The following is a 5591-nucleotide window of genomic DNA, read 5'->3' as shown; positions in this document are numbered from 1 at the left end:
TATTGTGAATATTAACATCTATCATTAGTTGCGATGTTATCGCACTTACTAGACCACTATAAAAACTAGAATACTCATATACAATCCCCCTCCATCTGAAAATCAACATATTTCCCTGTTTCATTAAAAAAAATAACAATTAGTCTTACATAATACAAAAAAAAAACAAAATTATACACACTTGTCATTATTTTTTCATACAATAATCATTCAGACAGTAAACTACAAACAAATTTCATTAAAAAATAAAATTTCAGATTTCATACCCACTTAATACAAATTTCATACATACAATCATCATTTATACCAAATTTATACATTTCTCATACCAAATAGTTCATTCCTTTCACACAAATTTATACATAATTGACAAAACTTATATAAACAATAACATTTCAAATTTCATACCAACTTAAAACACTTTTCATACAATTATTCAAAATTCTAAATAACTTTTTTTACTAACTAGTTAACACACTTTCATACCAACTTAAAACAACTGTCATACAATTCTTCAAAATTCTAAATAACCTTTTTTTCACATTAGTGAATACACTTTCATAGCAAATTCATTACACTTATATTAACAAATTCATTCAAAACTATACATTTTAATTTATTTTTTCAGGAAAAAAAACAGTAATCGATATTATAATTTTAATCTACATACCCAATCTACAACTATAAAAATATTTATATGTTATACATTTATACTCAAATCTTTCATATATTGCAGCAACTTCTCACGAAATCATTGTTTTGCCAATATAAAAAATAACCAAAAAACAAAAAATATGGTGACATTAAACCCCTACCAAAAAATAGTAACTTACCAAGAAAATCACTAATAATACAGTTTCACAACAACTAATACGTATTATGAAAAAAACGTATTGTTTTATACAAAAAAAAAAAACATATCACATTCAATATAGTGACGATTTACAAAAATCAAATCACAAAATGTGATTTACAGTTTCATTTTTTTTCATTTCACTGAAATTCAAATACAAATAGTAAACAATTTAAAATACTAACCTGAAGGATCCTTCCGCCATGTTTAATTAATATTGATACGTAGTTGTCCATCACAAAAAAAATCAGAATTTTTCAAACAAAACAAAAAACTTCAATTAGTCGCTAGTGACAAAATTTCTGGAAGAAAATCGAAGAGAGAGAAACGTGGAAGAAAAATGGATAAAATCAGATTTTTGAATTAATTTTAACAAATTAGAGTAAATTAAGGAAACTGAATATTCTTAATTAGTTTGAAATTCCTTAATTCATGCTAATTAATAATTATCTTAAATTAATTCAAATTTAATTGACACCCCTATTTTCTTTTTTCCTTTATAAACGTTTTATTTTAAATTGTTTTATCTTTTTATTCTTTTCAAATCAAATGTTTTTAATTATTAAAAATAACTTTTTAAAAATAATTTGTTAGAACCTGAAATTTTTAATGTTACAACTTGAAAGTTTGATTCTATTGCTATAACTTATAAATATTAGTCTAATATATGTTGAAATTTTCACTATTTTTTGTCATTATAATAAGGCAATATGTTTGTACGGCGGTACTCAAGCTTTGACTATGGGACTTGATATTTGAACTCTCTCTATATAAACCCAGTGATTTAATGATGAAATTAATAAAACATCATTTTCATGTCTTTTATTTTGAAAAAAGAAAGAAAGATATAGTCACGAGTTACTGTTCAAAAATGGCTTCAACTCGTTTGGTACAACTCTCACTAGTGCTCCTTCTTTTGCTTGTCTTAGCGCACCCCTCTTTTGCTCATACTCACTTAGGTAATTAACTCTCTATTTTCCTTTTCCTTTCTCCTTAGTGTGTTACTAAAAAATATTTACTTGCTATTTTTTCACTAAAGAATATTTGGGGGTTATTTTTTGAGATATTTTCGATTGAAATCGGTGAGAAAAAATAATAGTAAGGTTTTCATACGGAAAAATTAGAAAGAAATTTTTTACAATTCAATGAAAATCTATTTCCTACGATATATTTTCCCAGTTAGTTAGTTCGGTGGAAAATGAATGAAATTTTTTTTTACTATTCTATAGCACAATTTTTCCATTGGATAAAAACCTTTATTTCCAATAGTTTGATTGAAAGTTAACTTTTTAGAGAAAAAAAGAAAGAAAATGTGTTTTCTGAAAAATGTTTTTTCTAGGTGTTTGATTGGAGATCTTTTAAATGTTGATAGTATATATGAAATTAGCAAATTGAATAATGTTTTCACTAAACTTTTGAGTAGTGAAGATTAATGATGATATGATATAAAGTCAAAATTAAAGTTAAGATATCATACCAAATACACCCTAATTAAGAGCAATGGACATGGTTTTTGCCTAAATTTTTAGTCCTCTATGCAGGAATACCAAGGAAGGCCAGAGGAAGAAAAACGCTGGCAAATCAATTTTCTAATAAGGAAAATAATATGTCATTTCAAAGTATTCCCAACATTTCAGGTATAATTCTAGTTTACTCCATTTTTAGCTTTTAAAGAATATGTTGTCCCTTTTAAAAAAAAGGATTTTTCCCTGTATAACTGTTCACCAAAATAATAATTGACAAATATATATATAATAAATATACATATTTTATATGTAATTATTGTATATTTTTCATATGACTTGTGGAATGCTGGTTATAATAATTTCTATGCTTTTTGTATACTTTGTTTCACCATTCTTTTTAAAGTTATGGTTGTATAATTTTCCACAGGAAATGATGAAGTTGATACAAATAATGTCCCTCTTGAAAAACATCACATGAACGCTGAGGTTATTAATTTCTATCCGTGCATTCAACACCCCACTTTTATTTTACATTTGATAATCTAGAAGTCAAATGAAAAAAATAGTACAAATTTAGGTTAATTATAGATACCTCCCTTCAGGTTTATATCTTAATAATACTAATATCCAATATGGTTTAACATATTCCACTCACCTCCCTTGTTCAAGATATTGTGTAACCAAACTGGTTTAGGTGATGTATTTTTTCTTATATCCCCAAATTATGCACCTTTTATTAAATTTTTTTAAATATAAAGGTACACCATAAGGGCAATTCTCCGTTATAAAGTGTAAAGAGATGTATGAGAGTTTTTGTTTGATAATTAACACAAAAGAGTAAGCGTGGAAGGTTAGACAAATTTAGTCACTTAAATTAGTTTGGTTAAAAAAAAATTAAAATAAAGAAGCTAAATGCAATATATCAAATTTAAAAGAAGGCATGCATTGTAAAAGTAAACAGAAAGGAAGGTCTCCTAAATTAATATTTTAGATTTTTTTTGACATTATTAAATTATATGGGATTTCCAAAATGCTGCCTATGCTTGCATAAAACTTTTTATATTTTATAATTTTTTATGTTATAGCATAAATAGGAGGTCCTCTATATCATTCATAATCAGGCTCACGAACATATAATCAGACTTCTCCATAACAGTCATCCTTCATAATGACCCAATAACAATCACATTTTTTGCTATATTTATATTATATGACTCTATAACAATCACATTTTTTTTGTAAAATCAATGTTTCATGCTATATTTATATTACATTATATGTTTAGTAACATTTCCCTATAACATCCAAATAATATCGAGAAAAACGTTGCTGTTATAAAGAGGTTTGCCTACGTCGTAAGTTTATATATAAACTAATCTCTCCTCTAAAAATCATATGTTGTATCAAAATTACTATAAGTATAAGATTTTTTTCAATATTATGATAGGTGGAGAAAGTTGAGTCCAAAGCAGAATCAATTGTGAAGGCACATCAACATGAGGGAGCTAATAATAAGAAATATGAACCAAAGGAGTTTGTTGAAGTGGCAAATTTGATGTGGAAGGATTATAGTGGAAGGGCCAGGCCACGACGCAAGCCTCCAGTCCATAATTATAATCCTACAACTAAACATTAATTAGAAACATTTTAATTTTATACTTAATTATATTTTACTTTTTAATTAAGTATGTAAGTGGTGTTTAGGTTTAGTTAATTTGGGTCTCATCACAATTTTGAACTCTACAAGTGGTTTGCCCCTCCAATAGTATATATTATATTATAAGGGGAGGTATTTAGTGACCTACCTATTTAGTAATTAGCTTAGCTTGTTCCTGTATGTATGATGGTTGAATTGTTTTGGCACTGTACATTTGGTTACATTTCTTTGAATATTTCTTGGTTTTATTAAGTATCGATTATTGTCTCACTAATTAACATTTGCTACACTCGGAATGAACGTTCTATCGCTTTTCAATAGGCTACACCATCCCCGATTCAGCCCATAAATGTAACAACTCATGTTGTCATTATTAAAAGTTATACATGATAAGATCTCCGACTTTGAAATTTTGTATATCAAGTCAACTTAAGCTGGGATCTGCCACGTCTTAGTCAATAAAAAAATTATTTTATGCGATAGGAAAGGGTGGGGCACTTCGAAGGACCGCTACAGCGGTCCCTTAAGCCGCTATAGCGGGCCACGGGCTGCCGTAGCAGCGATAAGCAGTGACCGCAACGAATTTTAAAACCCCTTTTCTCCCAGTTTCAGTTCAAAAAGAGTAGCCTTCTACTAAAAACTCCTTAGGAAATCTTTAGAGAAAACCTCGATAACGGAGAGGGCAAGACTCTCAAACTTCTTCTTCTCAAAACACTTCATCAATCTCACTAGAACAAAACTAAGAGACAAAGACTCATGCGCTCTATAGCAGCAGTTTGGACTGTGGTTAGCTAGGTTATGGTTTATAAGTAGTAGAATGTGGTAAATATGTTTGTAATATAGATCTGTTGGGAGAATTATGTGTTAAATTAGGTCTTAAGCCTAACTCACACCCAAAAGCTAGCTCAAAGGGAGGAGGATTGCTTAAGCCTTATAAGGAGTCCACCCATCTCATTAACCACCGATGTGGGACTTTTGTCATTCTTTAACACCCCACCTCACGCCCAGTGCTTAGATCTGGTGCGTGGGCAATTTTGATTTTGGGGGCCCCAACATCGGGTGAGACGGGCCCTGCTCTGATACCATGTTAAATTAGGTCTTAGGCCTAACTCACACCCCAAAAGCTAGCTCAAAGGGAGGAGAATTGCCTAAGCCTTATAAGGAGTCTACCCATCTCATTAACCACCGATGTGGGACTTTTGTCATTCTTTAACATTATGATTAGGCATACGGGCACGACATTTGGATGGATAAAACATGGTACTTAAAGTAAAAGGAGATCTAATTGTGTGTTGATATGTTATTGTCTGAATCCCTTTATGGGTGTGTCGTGTTGATATGACTGACTTGATGAATTATAGGGTAAAGATGAGTAATGTTAGAGGAATTAAGGGTGTGTTTGGTATGGAGGAAAATGTTTTCCAATTTTCTCATATTTGATTGGGTAAAATGTTTTTCAAATCAACTCATTTTCCTCAAATTAAAGTAAAATGACTTCCATTCAAAACTTAAGGAAAACATTTTCCAAAACTCACTTCCAAGTTCAAATTACAATTATTTTTTTTGTTGAAAAAATCAATTTATTTTGTCCCTACCCTCAAACCATCCCCCAACC

The sequence above is a fragment of the Solanum stenotomum genome, chromosome 3 (assembly GCF_019186545.1).
Source record: "Solanum stenotomum isolate F172 chromosome 3, ASM1918654v1, whole genome shotgun sequence".
NCBI classification, from domain to species: domain Eukaryota; kingdom Viridiplantae; phylum Streptophyta; class Magnoliopsida; order Solanales; family Solanaceae; genus Solanum; species Solanum stenotomum.
The sequence above is the reverse complement of the archived record's forward strand: the minus strand, read 5'-3'. Positions refer to the sequence as shown.